This window comes from Meles meles, chromosome 2 (assembly GCF_922984935.1).
Source record: "Meles meles chromosome 2, mMelMel3.1 paternal haplotype, whole genome shotgun sequence".
Taxonomy (NCBI): domain Eukaryota; kingdom Metazoa; phylum Chordata; class Mammalia; order Carnivora; family Mustelidae; genus Meles; species Meles meles.
The window spans coordinates 112,814,704-112,834,384 of NC_060067.1; the positions used below are offsets into that span (position 1 = coordinate 112,814,704).

Genomic DNA, 19,681 nt, shown 5'->3' on the forward strand with positions numbered 1-19,681 from the left:
ATTACATGATTATTATATTTCATTTTATTAATGTGCTTTATCGTTATGATTGATTTGCATATATTGAACTATCCTTGCAACTCTGGAATAAATCTCATTTGGTCATGCTGTATGATCCTTTTAATATATTATTGAATTTAATTTGCTAATCTTTTTTTTTTAAGATTTTATTTATTTAGGGGTGCCTGGGTAGCTCAGTGGGTTAAAGCCTCTGCTTTCCGCTCAGGTTGTAATCTCAGGGTCCTGGGATCAAGCCCTGCATCGGACTCTCTGCTCAGCAGGCAGCCTGCTTCCTCCTCTCTCTCTCTGCTTGCCTCTCTGCCTACTTGTAATCTCTGTCTGTCAAATAAATAAATAAATAAAATCTTTTTTTTTAAAGATTTTATTTACTTATTTGTCAGAGAGAGAGAGAGAACATAAGTGGGGGAATGGCAGACAGAGGGAGAAGCAGGCTCCCTGCTGAGCAAGGAGAATGATGGGGGACTTGATCCCAGAACCTGGGATCATGACCTAAGCCAAAGTCAGGTGCTTAAACAACTGAGCCACCCAGGCATCCCAGGTTTGTTAATCTTTTGTTGAGGATTTTTTGCATCTATATTTATCAGGGATCTTGGCATATAATTTTGTGTTGTGGTCATACTGTCTTCTTCTGGCCTTGCTTTCAAGGTAATTCTAACCTTGCATAATGAGTGTGGAGGCATTCCTTCCCCTTTAATGTTTTGGAAAAGTCTGAGAAGGATAGGTATTGATTACTTGGTAAAATTCATCAGTAAAACTATATTGTCCTGGAAATTCTTTTTGTTGGGAGTTATTTGATTACTCACTTAATTTCATTACTAGTAACTGGTCTTCTCAGACTTTCTATTTATTCATAATTAATTCCTGGAAGATTGTATTTTCTAGGAATTTGTTCTTTATTCTAGCTTGCCCAAGTTGTTGGTGTACAATTTTACATAGTGGTTTTAATGATCTTTTGTATTTCTGTAGTATCAGCTGTAACTTTTCCTGTTTCATTTCTGAGTTTACTTATTTGAGCTCTTTTCCTTTTTCTTGGTGAGTCTAGCTAAAGGTGTAATTTTTGTTTATTTTTCAAAGAACAAGTTCTTAGTTTCATTGATTTTTTTCTACTGTCCCTTAAGTCTCTAGTTCATTTATTTCTTCTCTGATCTTCTTAATTTCTTTCCTTCTAATAACATTGGGCTTCATTTCTTCTTTTTTGAGTTACTTTTGATGTAAAGTTAGATTGTTTATTTGAGATCTTTCTTGTTTCTTGAGGTAAGTCTATCTCTCCATTTTAGAACTGCTTTTTAGAACTCCCTTTTAGAACTGCTTTTGCTGCATTCAAGAGATATTATTATATTGTATTTTTATTTTAATAAGGCATTTTTTAATTTTTTTCATTGATCCATTGGTTGTTCAGTAGTATTTTGTTTAATCTCCATGTATTTGTGATTTTTCCAGCTTTCTTCTTGTAATTTCTTTCATACCATTGTGATCAGAAAAGATGCTTGACTGGATTTCAATCTTCTTGAAGTATTTGAGACTTCATTTTGTGGCCTAAAATGTGATCTATCCTAGAGAATGTCCCATGTGCACTTGGAAAATTATGTGAATTCTGCTGCTTTTGGGTGGAATATTCTGTACATATCTATTAAATCCTTTTGGTCTAATGTGTCATTTAAGGCCAATGTATCTTTATTAAATTTTTGGTCTGGATGATCTATTCATTGATACAAGTGGGGTGTTAACATCCTCTACTATTATTGCATTGCTTTCATATTATTCATGTTTGTTACTATTTGCTTTGTATATTGAGGTGCTCCTATGTTATGTTCATAAATATTTGTAAATATTAGATCCTCTGTTGGATTGACCCTTTTACCATTATGTAATACTCTTATTTGTCTTTTATCATAATCTTTTTTTTTTTAAGTCTATTTTGTCTGGTATAGGTATAGCTATACCACATTTCTTTTCATTCGCATTTGCATGGAATGTCTTTTTCTGTCTCTTTACTTTCAGTCTGTGCACTTACATCTGAAGTGAGTGTTTTGTAAGCAGCATAAAGATAAATCTTTTCTTTTTAATACATTTAGGCACTCTATGTCTTTTGATTGGAGAATTTAGTTCATTTACATTTGAAGTAATTATTAATATGTATGTATTTCTTGCCTTTTAAAAAATATTTTTCTGGCTCTTTTTGTAGTCCATTTATGTTTTTTTCTTTTTTTGATCTCTTATAATTTGAGACTTTCTTTACTGTTATGTTATATACCTTTATATTTTTGTCTATCTACAATGTTTTTGATTTTTAATGATCATGAGGTTCACATGTAAGAGACTATACATACATAAAGCAATCTACTTTAAGTTGATAGCAACTTAAGTTTGAATGTATTGTAAAACTACTTATTTTTATTCCCTGTCACCCCATATTTTATATTGTTGTCATATTTTGCAACTTTTTATTTTTATACCTTAAATAATTACTGTAGTTACGGTTAACTTTATGACTTTTGTATTTTAACCTTCATACTAGCTTTGTGAGGGATTAATCCTATACCTTTACTATGTATTTACCTTTATCAGTGAGATTTTTACTTTCATATTTTTTTATTACTAATTAGTGTCTTTTCTTTTCAGCATAAAGTACCTCTAACATCTCTTGTGAAGCTAGTTTAATGGTGATAAACTTCTCTAGCTTTTGCTTATCTCTGCCTCCTCTTCAATTCTGAATGATAATATATTTTTTAAGATTTTTAAAAATTTTATTTATTTATTTGACAGAGAGAGAGAGAGAGATCACAAGTAGGCAGAGAGAGAGGGGAAGCAGGCTTCCCGCCGAGCAGAGAGCCTGATGTGGGACTCGATCCTATGACCCTGAGACCATGACCTGAGCCAAAGACAGAGGTTTAATCCACTGAGCCACCCAGGCACCCCCTGAATGATAATCTTGATGAATAGAGTATTTTTGGTTGGAAGTTTTTTCCTCTCAAGACTTTGAATATATCATACCCCCTCTCTCCTGACCTGCAAAGTTTCTGCTGAAAATTTTACCGAGATTATGGGGGTTCCTTTGTACACCACAAGTTGTCTTGCTCTTATTACTTTAAAAATTCTGTTTATCTTTAAGATTTAATTTTTTTTTTTTTAATTATAATGTGTCTTGGTGAGGATCTCTTTGGGTTCATCTTATTTGGAACTCTCTGTGCTTCCTATACCTGGATGTATGTTTCCTGCCCCAAGGTAGGGAAATTTTTAACCATTTTTTAAATACACTATTTTTTTTTCTCTCTTTTCCTGCTGGGATCCCTAAAATGCAAATATTATTCTGCTTGATGTTATCCCACAAGCCCCTTAAAGCTCTCTTTACTTTTTAAATCTCCTTTTTGTAAACTTTTAAAAATTTTTGCTGCTCTGGGTGAGTTCCAATACCCTGTTTTCTAGATTACTGATTCACTTTCTTCTTTATTTAGTTTTTTATTTGTTGGGGTTAAGATGGAACATGAAATCATCCCTAATACTTGGCTTGCCAAAATGTAACACAGAGCCCCTGGAGGTCCAGGAAAGGTTTTGGAGAAGGGCACAGGCCCTTCTTTTTGAAATGTGGAGGCCTTCATAACCACTCTGCCTTTGGGATGCTACATGGAGTCAACTTGCCTGAAGCTTTCTTAGCCCAAACAGCTGCCTTGTGATCTAAGAGATGTATACACTGTCCCTTAGGCTATGTTTAGCAGGACTCACAGAAAACACAGATTAGCTTATTATATCTTTCCCGTAAACAGATCCTCCCAGTTTCAGTAAAACCCCATGTCATACATCCCATGATTGAGAAACACTGTTAAGGGTTTGTGGTTTTCCTGAAGGATCAGTAAAAGTTGGACCAAAGAAAAACAAAGTGCCCTCATCTCTGAGCATTGACCTCCATGCCTTCTCCTCTCTTTCACAGCAAAGTTTGGAGTAATCTTTTCATCTGTCAGTACAGGGATTGCTGGCCATTCTTGGTTGCTATTGAACCTCTCTAGTGAATTTTTCAGTTCAGTTATTGCATTCTTCAGCACTGTGACCTCTGTTTGGTACTACTTTATGTTCTGCACCTCTTCATTGACGTTCTTATTGAGTTAATCCATTCTTCTCTTTGGTTTGGTGAGCATCTTTATTACTTAACTCTGTTTCATTAATTCTTTATATGAGGTTTAATTTTTTTGTTTGTTTGGAACATATTCATTCGTTTTCTTTTTCATTTTGCTTCACTATCTGTGTTTGTTTTTGTGTATTAGGCAGAATAAGTGCCTCATCCAGTCTTGAAGGAGTGAACTCATGCAGGAGATGAACCTTATCATCAAATTTGCCTTTGCTCTTGGTTGTCGTTTTAACTTTTATAGTTGTCTAAGCAGCCTGATTTATTCTTGATAGGTCCCAGTTTTTGAGGATCTGCCAAGATATGTCAATGTTTGAAAGGGAGGAATCTCAGTCAGCAGTTAGCTTCAGGCTGTTTGGAAGCCAGATCCTCAGGCACCAGCTTTTAAGTTATTGAGATTTTATATAATCCTGTGGGAATACAATCATAAACCCTGCTGGCCTCCAAATTAGGAGATCTGGAGGTGTTCCCTGGGAAACAGTTGCAAAAATTTGGACTTCAGGCAAATGTATAAGCTCTTTTCTGGAAGGCACACATGAGCTGTAATATGGGCAGAGGAGAACACAGTGATGGTGTTCCCCATCTACATTTCCTGTCTATGCAATGCACTGGGGGTAGTAGCCTGCTGAGAACTATCCTCATGATTTTTATAGTGCCCTGGCTTCCAAATGTGCAAGACCCCAGACACTGTGGTTAGGTGTTCAGGGAGCATCCCTCTGTAGACTGCAAGCATCTACCAGTTTTAGGTAGACAGTGGAAGAATACTGGGGACAGGGCATACTTTTTGGCTTTAAAAAGGCAGCAAGAAATTGCTTTGACTGTTTGTGTCCACCAGTACTAACAAGGCAATGAGAGAGTGTGGTGCCTGAGTACCTCATCAGCTTTAGCAGGGAAGCAGGAGAATGCTATGATTGTGCATCCCATCCACTGGCTTTAGTATGGCTGTGGGAGAATGCTGTGGCTATACATTTCCCCCAGCTTTAGCAAGACAACAAGAAAATGCAGTGATCTCTTGTGACCTCATGCTTTAACAAGGCAGCAGAAGGGTGCTGTGTCTGCACATGAATGCCTGCGCTAGCCAGGTAGAGGAGAGAGCAAAAATGGCAACTGCCAGTCCCTCCATCCCTGGAGATACTTCCAACTGCTCCCTGCCCCTTCTGCAGGTGCTCTCAGATTAGCAAATTCATCTACTTATTATATAGTCTAGGCAAACTGTTGTCTTTGCACCAAGCCCTAGGCAAATGAGTCTGAATGTAAGCCCTTTAAAAGGTATATCTCTGTTCCCTACAGCCGTTTGGTCTCTTGGACATTAGTCCATTGGTTTTCAAAGCCAGATGTTTTGGGGGCTTGTTTTTCTGGTCCAGGTCCCAAGAGTAGTGGGATCTAATGTGGGACCACACCCCTCATTTTTGAGGGAGAAGTTGCAGACTTGGGAAATCCCTCCCTATTGTGGGTCATCATATTGGTGATGGGTTTTGGTGAGACCACATTTCTGCTTCTCCTACAATCTTGATGTGGCCCTTTTATGTTTTGTTCTAGAAGAGCTGTTCAGTTAGTTTTCAGTTCTTCTACAGAGGGAACTCCTCCAAATGTAGATGGAGTCTTGGATCCCCATGTCAGGAAGTGAGTTCAGGATCTTTCTACACTATCATCTTGGACTGCCACTAACACATTCTTATGACTCTTTTTGATAACTTAGAACACATGGCACTCAGAAAAAAGAATGAAGGAAGTCTAGATTAGAATAACTGTCTGCCATAAACTTAATAAGTCTTAACTATATGCTTAATTTTATTCACATGAAAGAATATTTGGGGTGCCTGGGTGGCTCAGTTGGTTAAGCAACTACCTTCAGCTCAGGTCATGATTCCAGAGTCCCAGGATCAAGTCCCACATTTTGCTTCCAGCTCCATGGGGAGTCTGCTTCTCCCTCTGATTTTTCCTTGTCATGCTCTTTCACATTCTCTCTTTCTCTTTCAAATAAATAAGTAAAATATTTTTTTAAAAAAAGAAAGAATATTTGGAGCCCTAGAGTTATATATAGATTACTCATGTTAATGATGTAGAAAATATTTGAAATAGCTCATCATTTTCCAATACCTTATACATTAACCCTGGGCATCTATACATAGCCAAGGAGTTTAACTTAATGAGATCGGTATCAAGACATTCTGTCCTGACTAATATCCTGACTGGACCACATTCCGGATTTAGTAGGATGAAGGTAAATAGACAAATGGAAAGTAGCATCTGCTCTGTCTCCTAAATGAAGCTGGTATAACAGAGGTTTCCATAAGAATGATAACCTCACGGAAGCATTTAAACATAATTGGATTACTCTCAGTACAATTACCCCTATAAATGTGCTTTGAGTCTTCCTATGACCTTCTGTATCTAATTGGCAAAATTTAGTAGGAGGAGAGAAAAGCAATAAATACAGGATGTGAATTTCAGTATTTCAGCAGCATAATTGCTACTTATTAATAAGTGTTTCTTATCTTTTTTGGACCTTACTGTTGAGTTTCAGTGATAGTCTTATAATATTTATAACATTCATGCATATATTTATAAATACATACAAATAATGTGTATTCTACTTTATATCACTGAGTACCAAATTGAATTAATTAGTACTTAAAGAAATAAATGCTATTTCTATGTCTTTTCTTTCTGAAAATTTTGGTGTTTTCAGAAAATTGATATGGAAATAATCTGAGATACTGGTGTTAAGCTATTTAGAGACCTAATAGTAGAGCATGAAAGGAAATAAACACATGGATGAGGAGATACAAACATATGTGTTCAAATAAATCTATTTTTCTTTGTCCTGTGTTTTACTAGGATAGTGTTGCTGCCCATCTCATATACCTCTTACATGAAAATTCAGATTAGAAAGACTTGGTTGAATTACAATGTCAAATATTAGAGATTTGTGAGCAAACTCATCAAAGTCATTGTCAAATTGCAGTCCCTTGACTATAGCACTTAAAACTGAGAAGATAATTGATTTAGCAAAATTTATCACTTTTTTAAGATAAATTATATAACTACTCTATTTAGTCAAAATTACTCTGATGAATCAATGAAAAGTAATTATCTATGTAAAATGCCTGGTAGATACAGTTTTAATATTTGTTATTCTTCTCTGTACTGAAGCAAAATTTCTTACAGCTTCATATTCAACCGTAGGTATGACAATTATTACTATAAATCTGTGCTAAAGCACCTCAGTATTTTTTCCCTATGTGGTTGCTTTTGGGAAGCTTTTTAACTTTTGAAGTCATCTGATAGTGTATAATTCTCTTAGCAGATATTCTAGGTCTTTTTTTTCATCCCCAATTTCATTCTTTTCGTTAGTGCTTTCAGTACTTAATAGACCTCAGTGCTTTTGCAAGAATGAATTTGATTCCATTACAGCCATTAGAAAGTATCAAATTCAGACACAGTCACAATGTCAATTACAAGCATGGTTAGAAATAAAATATGGATGGAAAACTGAAGATGTGTATAAATAAATTGCCATCCATTCTTTGTATAATATTCCACAAGTAACACTAAGAGACTACATGATAGCTATCATGCTGAGCTATAGGACCATTTCTTTTCTGCTTGTATGTAAAAACATCTATTTTTTTTTATGAAAGGTTTTGAAACAGTGACCACTGAGTAATTTGATATCTTAGCTGACAAATGATTAATATAGAAGATTTTAATGTGTTGTAAGTAGAACAATATTGCATATTATATAATTTTGTCACATTAACATTATCCATATACTGAAAGAGCCACTAGGAGAAAATAGAGATATAGTGATTTTTTACTTATAGTGAAGTAGGAATTGCTGCAATGCATTTGAATATGCAAATTTGAATTGCCCTTCAGTGAACTTACATTAGAGTCAAGTTTTCTGCTAGAATAAAAAAGAAACATTTATAATTCAATGGTTACGCAAAGTTTTAAAGAATGATCCAATACATTTTTTTTACTAAATGAAAGCTCCATTTTTTTATTTGTTCAGGCATGGACAAGTTGAACTACTTTGAATTTTGTCATCTATGGACTACTATCTTCTGAGTCAATGATTTCTCTGAGCTTTACTTCTTTAACAAGTAACAAGGTGGTAAGAAAGTGTTCTTATTATGAAAACAATTAACATAATACTGCATCTGGGAAATATATAAAAATCTTCCTTAAGCATAAATTTTTATCAGGAATCTCTTAAATGGGACAGAAAATGACATGAAACAGAGACATTTCGGGAAAAGTTATCTTTATTAAAGAAGAAAAAAGTAAGAAAAAAATGGAGAGAGATAATGGACATTTCTAAATTACATATTTCTTTTTTTTTAAAGATTTTATCTATTTATTTGACAGACAGAGATCACAAGTAGGCAGAGAGGCAGGCAGAGAGAAAGAGAGGGGAAGCAGGCTCCCTGTGGAGCAGAGATCCCAATGCAGGGCTGGATCCCAGGATCCTGGAATCATGACCCTGAGCCAAAGGCAGAGGCTTTAACCCACTAAGCCACCCAGGTGCCCCTAAACTGCATATTTCTATATAACAAGTCAATATGCTATCAGTATTGCATTACAATATAAAATAAAGAAGTCATAGAAAATGGGGATTCTATATTGTCACAAAATCCTCATAACAATTTATAGGAATAATTTGCTCCCTGCTTATAAACAAATACTAATTTTATATGTATGATTTTATATCACAAACCATATTACATAAATCCTAAAATACTTATTTTGTTAGCATATAGGAAGTTTTTAAAACAACACAATATATTCATTCTGAGGCAGTGTGTCACTGAGAAAGTACCTTTGTAAAAGCAAATATTTTTTTTTTTTTGAGAATGTATGTGTCTGCTTTACCAATAGAGTGAATATCTCTCAGGATAATCTAAGGTATGTTGTGATAATAAACAATCCAAAAATCTCAACAAAAGTTTATTTCTTTTCCATCAGTGTTGAATAGCATCCTGTTGTCTGTTGTCCTCAATCAGGGGCCCATGCTAACAGAACACTTGCCCACTAAAACTGTTAACTGTGGTAGAAAGAAAGAGAAGGTAGTGAATTATATTCACTCATAAAGCTCTGCCACTGTGTAACACACACTGGAAAAAGCAAGTCATATGGCTACACCTCACTTTAAGATCAAAAGGATTGTCATTTACCAAGTGCCAGGGGATAGAATTAGAAATATTTAGAAATATTTAGTTTATAGTGTTAATGACTAACATAGGATTATTAAAAAATTATATTTGACCAGCAAAATCTGGTCAAATCTTGGTTATACAAGCCTGATTATTAGAAGATGACAGGCTAAATTATATTACTATATATTGTCAGCTTAACCAAAGCCAAACCAAAATATGTCACCATCATTAAAAAGCAAGTAAAGCAGTATTTAAGAAGGATCACAGAAATAAGTTACAATTTTTCTACTGAATGTTATGTTTTTATTTCTGTGGAAAAAGAGAAAAGGAGAAAAACAGGGGAAAAAAATCCATAATAACCATGGTTAGGTTCACCATTAAATTCATTTTGTTTTAAACATGCATTACAAATGGCATTATTTTGGTAAGTATGACAAAGTTAGAAAAAACAATCTGATTATTTTAATGATTGAGAAGAAATGCAGTTAAGAGAATGTATTTTCTTGGGGTGCCAGGGTGGTTCAGTGGGTTAAAGCCTGTGTCTTCAGGGTTCTGGGATCAAGCCCTGCATCAGGCTCTCTGCTCAGCCAGGAGCCTGCTTCCTCCTCTCTCTCTGCCTGCTTCTCTGCCTACTGTGATCTCTGTCTGTAAAATAAATAAATAAAATCTTAAAAAAAAAAAGAGAGAATGTATTGTTTGAAGCTGGACTGCCTGTGTTTGATTTCGAGTTTTACCATTTGCTAGCTGTATAACTTTGGCCAATATACCTAACCAGTTTGCGCTTTTACTTCTACATCTATAAACTGAGCATCATAATATAAGTCATAGAGTTGCTGAGACGATTAAGTGAGCTAATACACAAAAGGCCCTTAGATCAGTCCTGAGCACACTAGAGGTCAATTATGTTACAATCTTCTCTCTCCCTCTTTTTAAAATAGAGTAGCTGAGTCAATAAAGATTTTAAACTATGCCTCTTGCTCTTGCCATCTCACCATACTGCTAAGATGTTTAAGAAAGAAATGACAATGAGACAGAGATAAGTTCTAATATGCAAGACTTGAGATGGATGGAACTACCAAGATACTTCTGTAGAAGAGGGGGGCGTGTGTGCATGTATGTGGCTGAGGGTTTGCAGCCCTTTATCATGAATTGTATCCCTAGTGGATGGACAGTTAGCACACATCTGATCTGATTTTTCATATATTATTTTGAAGCATAATTCATTTTCCCCATTCTTAATTTCTTTCTGTAACATTTATTCAAGTGCACACACACATACACACAAATACATCCTGGGGGATGTGAGTGTGTCAAAACCTTTACCAGGAACAGAAAGAGAAAAAAAATTCTGCTTTCCCATGAGTGATAGCGCATTTATTTACAACTTTTTTCATACATTCTTCATTCTTCCCAATATAACTCTTTTCTTTTTATACGTAGTTAGTTTAAGTGTCCAATTTGTGTGAAATGTGTGAAATAAGGCAGCTTAGAAATAATTTTTATAAACCAATTGAAACATAATTTATAGTAAGAACCAATTGAAACATAATTTATAGTAAGAACTGTATAAAATTGTTTCTTATGTAAAAACTTGTGTTTTTCCTTATCTTTATAAAAATTTTAAAGATTTTTTTGACATTTTATTGCATGATATATATTCACAAATGTGTATGAAAATGGCATATACATATGTAGGTCTTTCACTACTAGACAGGTCAAAAATCACCATTCATCAGTATCCCAGGAGGCCACTTCAGCCCCTCCTAATTCCAAAGCCTCTTCTGAAACAAGTTTATTCCTTCCTTTTTTTTAATTCCCATGTAGGAATCTTTAACATTATTGTTTAGTTTTGTCTGCTTTAAATTTGTATACATGGAATCAAACTGCATGTTTTCTTTTATGTTTTTTATAATTAATCCAACATTATGTAGGTAAAATTCACCTTTACTGTTGTGTGTAGTTCCACTTTGTTTTGTTTTGTTTCATTGCAGTGTAGCAATCCCTAGGATGAATATATCCATTCTATTATGTGGATCTGGAGGTATTTCTTTTTTTTTAAAGATTTTATTTATTTATTTGACAGAGAGAGATCACAAGTAGATAGAGAGGCAGGCAGAGAGAGAGAGAGAGAGAAGCAGGCTCCCTGCTGAGCAGAGAGCCCGACGCGGCACTCGATCCCAGGACCCCGAGATCATGACCTGAGCCGAAGGCAACGGCTTAACCCACTGAGCCACCCACGTGCCCCTGGAGGTATTTCTAAGTACATTATTACACACATACCAGTGATCCATGAACACATAACCATTTATATATATTGAATATATATCTAGGGTTAGAACTGCTTAGTTAAAAAAAAAAAAAAAGAACTGCTTAGTTATGTATATTTCAAATGTGCAAGATAATGCTTGATGTTTTCTAAAATAGTTGTACAGGGGCGCCTGAGTGGCTCAGTGGGTTAAAGCCTCTGCCTTTGGCTCAGGTCATGATCCCAGGGTCCCGGGATCAAGCTCTGCATCAGGTACTATGCTTAGCATGGAGCCTGCTTCCTCCTCTCTCTGCCTGCCTCTCTGCCTACTTGTGATCTCTGCCTGTCAAATAAATAAATAAAATCCTTAAAAATAAAATAAAATAATTGTACAATTAACAGGAGTAAATGAAAATGTAAAAATGCTCCACATTCTTGGCAATATTTCACATTATCACACTTTTCATTTTCCCAACCAGTGGATTTGTTTTGAAACATAATTGTGGTTTTAATTTACATCTGTCTGATAATTTATGAACCAGAATGACATTTCATATGTTTGTTAGTCATATTGGTGTCCTGTTTTATGAAATAGACACCAGATTATTCATTAACAATCTTGAATATTTGTGCAGTTAGTAGAGTGTTGTTGTTGGGTTATTTATTTATTTATGGTCTTTTACAGCTTCTAAAGGGAAAGATTTAAGCATTTCAGCACAAATAAATTGTTTACTATAGGAATTATGTAGCTATAAATTATCAACCAGAGGAAATTCCCCTATATTCCTACTTGACTAAAATTTTACATAAATATTGAAATTAATGGATTCTGAAATTCATTAAAGGCTTTTTTGTGAATCTATTGAGTTGCTCATTAAAAGGCCCTTTGAATGTGTTATATTTCTCCTTTAATTTGTTAATATAATATATAATATATAAATGGGATGTGTAATATGTTAAACTAACCTCCATGAATATACCTTATATATTGCTAATTCAGTGTATTAGTGTTTAAATATTCATGACCATATTTATGAGTCAGATTATTTGTAATTTTCATTTTTGTAGTTCTTATAAGGTTTGAATATTAGGATTTCTCTAGATTCAAAAAGCTAGTTTGGAGGAATTGGATTAGTTTTGGATTTTGTCTTCTTTATTGGCTAAGTCTCACCAGTTAAGACATTATTAAGATAATGTCTTAATGGAGACATTAGTTAAGTCTCACTAGTTAACTAGTTAACCAGTTAAGTTAGCTTAACTAACTTAAGCTAAGAGTCATGTGACAATCAGACGGGCAGTTTTAGAAGAAATTGGAAATAGAGTTACAACCAGAGCTACACAAGTATCTAAGAAAGCTCAGAACACGAAAATACCTGTTCAACCCACCAAAACAAATGTCAACAAACAACTGAAACCTACTGCTTCTGTGAAACCAGTACAGATGGAAGTGTTGGCTCCAAAGGGTCCTACCCCCCCACTGGAGGATATCTCCATGAAGGAAGAGAACCTCGGCTAAGCTTTCTCTGATGCGCTGCTCTGCAAAATCGAGGACATTGATCATGAGGACTGGGAGAACCCTCAGCTCTGCAGCGACTACGTGAAGGATATCTACCAGTATCTAAGGCAGCTCGAGGTTCTGCAATCCATAAATCCACACTTCCTAGATGGAAGAGAGAGAAATGGACGCATGCGCGCCATCCTGGTGGACTGGCTGGTGCAAGTGCACTCCAAGTTTAGGCTGCTGCAGGAGACTCTGTACATGTGCGTTGCCATCATGGACCGATATTTACAGGTTCAGCCGGTTTCTCGTAAGAAGCTTCAGCTGGTTGGGATTACAGCTCTGCTCTTGGCTTCCAAATACGAGGAGATGTTTTCTCCAAATATTGAAGACTTCGTTTACATCACAGACAACGCTTATACCAGTTCTCAAATCCGAAAGATGGAAACACAGATTTTGAAAGAACTGAAATTTGAGTTGGGTTGACCTTTGCCGCTACATTTCTTAAGGCGGGCATCAAAAGCCGGGGAGGTCGATGTGGAACAGCACACTTTAGCCAAATACTTGATGGAGCTGACTCTCATTGACTACGACATGGTGCATTATCATCCTTCCAAGGTGGCAGCGGCTGCGTCCTGCCTGTCCCAGAAGGTTCTGGGCCAAGGAAAATGGAACTTAAAGCAGCAGTATTATACTGGATACACAGAGAACGAAGTGTTGGAAGTCATGCAGCACATGGCCAAAAATGTAGTGAAAGTTAATGAAAACCTAACAAAATTCATTGCCATCAAGAATAAATATGCAAGCGGCAAACTCCTGAAGATCAGCACAATTCCTCAGCTGAACTCAAAAGCCGTCCAAGAGCTTGCCTCCCCTCTGATGGGACGGTCCTAGGCTGCCGTGGCCCTCGGGGAGGAGTGCTCCGTCTGTGCCCTTGGTGTCGCTGATTTGGAACTCTTCACTTTGTATATAGTCCTCTGGTCTATTTCATGAAACCTTTCCTTAGACCTATTTTCTAAATGTATATTGAGGAAAAATAAAGCTATTAATTTTTCTTAAAAAAAAAAAAAAGCTGACCTAATCTTTTCTATTGGGCTATATTTTCACTAGTAATACATTTTTTAAATGTGTAAATGGTTGTTCAGGTTTTCTGTTGATTTGGTTTTGTTAATTTATATTTTTTCGAGGTATTGCTTCATTTGTCCTTAATTGTCAAATGTTTAGGCCAATGTTTTCATAATTCTTTTATTTTCTTTTTAACATTATAGCCCTTTTTCATTCTTGATATAGGATATTTATAACTTCACTCCCTTTTGTCACTATCACCATACATTTTTATTTTGTTTTCATAATGTGCCAACTTTAGTCTTTCTTGCTCTTCTCAGTTATGTTACTTTTCTCTGTTGCATTAATTTTATTATTTTTATTATTTCCTTCTAATTTCTTTTTTTCTAAGATTTTATTTATTTATTTGAGAGGGAGCAAGAGCAGTAGGAGGGGAAGAGGGAAAAGCAGACTTGGGAGTCTGATATGGGGCTTGATCCCCAGACCCCAGGATACTGACATGAGCTAAAGGTAGATGCTTAGCTGACTGAGCCACACAGGTGCCCCAATTATTTCCTTCTAATTTCTTAATCTCTTATCCCTTTCTATCATTGCTTTCTTTAATTTATTGAGATGAATTAATTTTAATTTTATTCATTTCTAACACAGGCATTTGTCTGTCAGTTTTCTCTACATCTTGTAGTTCTGACTTATGTTTATTATTAGTCAAAATAATTTTAAATACATACTATGATTTTTCTTCCCCATAGGTTACTTAGAAGTATCCCTTACTTCCAGACTTGAATGGCTTAAATTTACTCATTCATTCATTCATTCATTAAAATGCATCCAAATCTAAATTGCAGTGTGGACAGAGAGTACATTCTCTATGGTTTCAATATTTCAAAAGATTTAGAGTTGCTTTACACCACGTGCTATGGACAACTTTTATATGTGATCCTTATATTCTTAAAAATTAAGAAGACCTCAGGTCATGATCCCAGGGTCCTGGGATGGAGCCCCACATCAGGATCTCTGCTCCACAGGGAGCCTGCTTCCTCCTCTCTCTCTGCCTGCCTCTCTGCCTAGTTGTGATTTCTCTCTGTCAGATAAATAAAATATTTTTTTAAAAAAATTAAGAAGACCTAACAATTGTAAATATTTATGCTTCTAACTTGGGAGCAGCCAATTACATAAACTTTATTCTTATTGGGTAGACCCTTTAAGTATTACATTGTGTCCCTTTCCATCTCTTATTATAGTCTTTGGTTTAGAATCTAATTTGTCTTATATAAGGATTGCTACCCCAGCTTTCTTTTGAGGTTCACTAGCATGATAAATTTTTTTCCACCCCCTCACTTTCAAACTGGAGGTGACTTTGAGTCTAAAATGAGTCTCCTGTAGACAGCATATCAATGGGTCTTGTTTTTTTGTTTTTTGTTTTTAATCCAATCTGATACCCTCTGTCTTTTGATTAGAGCATTTAGCCCATTTATGTTCAGAGTAACTATTAAAGATATGAAGTACAATTGTATTACCTGCAAAGTCACTGTTTCTGTATATTGTCTCTATTCCTTTCTGATCTATGTTACTTTTGAGCTTTCTCTTTGCTTAAAGGATCCCCTTTAATATTTGTTGCAGGGCTGGTTTAGCGATTACAAATTCTTTTCTGTTTTAGTTTCTGTTTGGCCTGGAAGCTCATTATCTCCCCTTCTATTCCAAATGAAAGCTTTGCTGGATAGAGTACTCTTGGCTGCATATTTTTCTCCTTTAACACCCTGAATATATCATGCCAGTCCTTTCTGGCCTACCAGGTCTCTGTAGATAGGTCTGCGGCCAGCCTTATGTTTCTACCTGTATAGGTTAGGGACTTCTTGTCCTGAGCCTCTTTCAGGAATTTCTATTTGTCTCTGAAATTTGCAAGCTTCACTATTATATCAAGGTGTTGATCTATGTTCATTGATTTTGAGGGGCGTTCTCTGTGCCTCCTGGACTTGAAAGCCTGTTCCTTCCCCAGATTAGGGAAGTTCTCAGTTAAAATTTGTTAAAATATACTTTCTGACCCCCTCTTTCCTCTTCTTCTGGGACCCCAATTATTCTAATATTGTTTCATTTTGTGGTATTACTCATCTCTTCAATCCTTCCCTGGTGATCCAGTACTTGTTTATCTCTCTTTTCCTCAGTTTCTTTATTCTCCATCATTTTATCATTTATGCCACTGATTGTCTCTTTTGCCTCATTTATCCTAGAAGTTTGTGTGTTCTTGTTGATTGCATCTCAACAATACCTTTTGGATTTCAAATTGATTATACTTTAGTTCTTTTATTTCTCCAGAAAGGAATTCTCTAGTGTCTTCTATGCTTTTTTCAAGCCCAGCTAGTATCTTTATAGTCATTATTTGGAATTCTAGCTCTGATATTTTACTAATATCAATATTTATTAAGTCTCTGGCAGTTAGTATTGCCTCTTATTCTTTTTATTGGGATAAATTTTTCTGTCTTGTGTTTTGTCCAGAGAAGAAAAGATGAATGAAAGAAGAAATGCAAAAATATCAAGCACTATCCCAGTGATATATACACTAGACAAATCAGAAGAAATAAGAAACCAAAAAAGAAAAAAAAAGGAAAAGAGAATATAATCAAACAGGTGGAAAGAACAGGTTGATACATTAGATCCAGGGTATATTTTGTTCTGTAAGAAGACACTACATCCCAAAAAAGTAAAGAAAGAAAAACTTATATACATACAAAAATAAAATTGAATACTGTGAAAGACAGCCAAAAATGAAGAATGTAAATATATAGATAGATAGATATAAAATATAAATGTAAACATGAAAATTTTAAAAAGAATGATTTAAATTTAAATTTAAAAAATTTTAAATAAAATCCAATTGAAAGGAAAAAGAAGAAAAAGGAAATTTTAAACTGAAAGACTAAAAGATTGTGAGAAAAACTCTTGATTTCTATATACTATTTTCCCCTAGCACTTGGGTTTGACAGTTATGTGTGGTAGGCAAACTCACTCTTAGCTAGATGTTCCTGCTAGTCTTCTGAGGGAGGAGCCAGTTCATCTAATTCTCAGGTGTCTTTGCCCTGGCAGAGTTGCAACACCCTTTTCAGGGGGCTGGGCTCCCTGTAAGTGCCTCTGGATTGCTCTGTATGGCTTTTGTTACCTGAAAGCTTTCTGCACCCCTTTAGAGGGTAAAAATAAAAATGGCAGTGCCCCAATGTCCAGCCCCAGAGATGAAAAACTGAGGCTCCCACTCTTCAATGGGCCTTCAGGGAAAAGCTGACAATCGCTTTTGTCTCCCTGGTCTCTTTACAAATTCTGTTCATCCAGCCTATGACCAAGCATTTTTTTTTTTTTTTAGATTTTATTTATTTATTTGACAGAGAGAGATCATAAGTAGGCAGAGAGGCAGAGAGAGAGAGTGAGAGGGAAGCAGGCTCCCTGCTGAGCAGAGAGCCCGATGTGGGACTCGATCCCAGGACCCTAAGATCATGACCTGAGCCGAAGGCAGCAGCTTAAACCACTGAGCCACCCAGGCACCCCTGACCAAGCATTTTTATCTCAGACACCCAACTCCTTTTCAAGTCTCCAACCTATAGAATCCTGCAGCAGATCCCCTGCCACCTGAGTCTCCAAACCTGCAGATTCCTGTGGTGGACCCTGTGCTGATCCTCTCAGAAGAAGAAGGAGAGTCACCCTGTGATTCTGCCACTTGCTGGGCTCATGCTTGGACAGTAGTTGCCCTATCTTTCCCCAGTTCGCAGTTTATGGCAAAACCAAGCTGAAAGCCTACTCCTGGGTTTGCTGATTGCAGCCAGTTTCCCCACTCCAGTGCCTGGGAACTGCTGTACTCAGGCACACCTGTTCTTTCACTAACCTTGGGATCCTGGGACCACACTGTCCCACTCAGGATTCTGTCCCCATTTTGCTATTTGAGTGCCCTTCAGACAGGGACATCCTTCACCAGAACTGACTTATAAAAGTTAGGATTTTGTGTTCTGGTAGCCAGCTTATGGAGGATCACCACCCACAGTTTATCTTCCAATATATTGCCTCAGATCCACTTCTTTGCACCTCCTCCTTTGCAAAAAGTGGTTGCTTTTCTATTTGCAGAATTGCAGCAATTCTTTTCTATGATCTTTAGTTGAGTTCACAGGTGTTCAGGATGATTTGATAGCTAGCTAGCTGAATTCAAGGGACCAGATGAAAGTAGGGTCCCTACTCCTCCACTAGCTTCCTTTGATCAGAAGCACTGTTTTATGTAAATACTTTGTCAAGTATTTTTCAACACATTTTTCAAATCTCCAATGGACTTATTAATACCTCTCTGCCTATTCTATTATTTAGAATGTTGCATTTAAAACCCCCATTTCTGATTGTTTATTTCACTTTGTACTTGAAAAATTTTGGTTGATATATTTTTGTGCTATGCTAACAGATCATAGAACTTATAAAATGTTACAAACTGTAGATGAATTTAAGCATTTATCATGTTAAAGTGATTTATTGATATTTTACCTTAAAATAAAGGTAAAAGAAAGGTTTGCTAATGTTATACTCTACTACCTAGTAAGTTTTCCTTTTTATTTTTATGGTACACCTCTTCTCATTCTTGTACTTTCAACATTTCTATAATTTTATATTTTAGGTGAATCTCTTGTAATTGCATACAATTGAATTTGTTATTTTCTCTAGTCTGACAATCTTTGCCTTTTAACCGTAACTTTAATAAAATTTATTAATTTTGCATTCCATGTAATTATTGTTCAGTTTATTTCTACTATTTTGTTTTGAGCTTTTAATTTTTCTGATCCACTTTTTTTTCCTCATTCTTCTTTTTTTTTGTTTCGAGGGATATATTTTAAGAAATATTTATTCTCTTGGGGCACCTGGGTGGCTCAGTTGGTTAAGCATCTGCTTTCAGCTCAGGTCTTGATCCCTGAGTCTTGGGATCAAGCCCCATATCAGGGTCCCTGCTCAGTGGAGAACCTACTTCTCCCTCTGTCCTTCACCCCACTTGTGTTCTCTCTCTCTTTCTCTTTCTTTCTCACTCTCTCTCAAATAAATAAAGTCTTTAAAGAAAAGAAATATTTATTCTCTTTACTCCTTTGGAAGTTGCATACCTTGTTTATATTCTCATGACAAATATTCTGTAATGAATTATGCCCCCCCCAACAAAATATATATTGAAGTGCTAACACTTAGAAACTCAGAATGTGGCCTTATTTGGAAATAGGTTTGTTGCATATGCAATTGCTAAGATGAGGATATGCTGGAGGAGGTGGATTCCTACTCTAATATGATTGCGGGTTTTTTTTAAAGATTTTATTTATTTATTTGACAGGCAGAGATCACAAGTAGGCAGAGAAGCAGGCAGAGAGAGAGGAGGAAGCAGGCTCCCTGCCGAGCAGAGAGCCCAATGCGGGGCTGGATCCCAGGACCCTGGCATCACGACCTGAGCTGAAGGCAGAGGCTTTAACCCACTGAGCCACCCAGGTGCCCCATGATTGTGTTTTTATAAGAAGATGGCCCTATGAAGATGGAGATGCACAGGGAGAACACAAGTGATGATGAATGCA

At 35.9% G+C, this 19,681-nt stretch overlaps 1 pseudogene; it reads left to right on the forward strand.

Annotated features, from left to right (window-relative positions):
* Positions 1-14,086, forward strand: part of LOC123936884 — a 40,480-nt pseudogene extending 26,394 nt beyond the window's left edge.
* Positions 14,087-19,681: the final 5,595 nt, after the last annotated feature.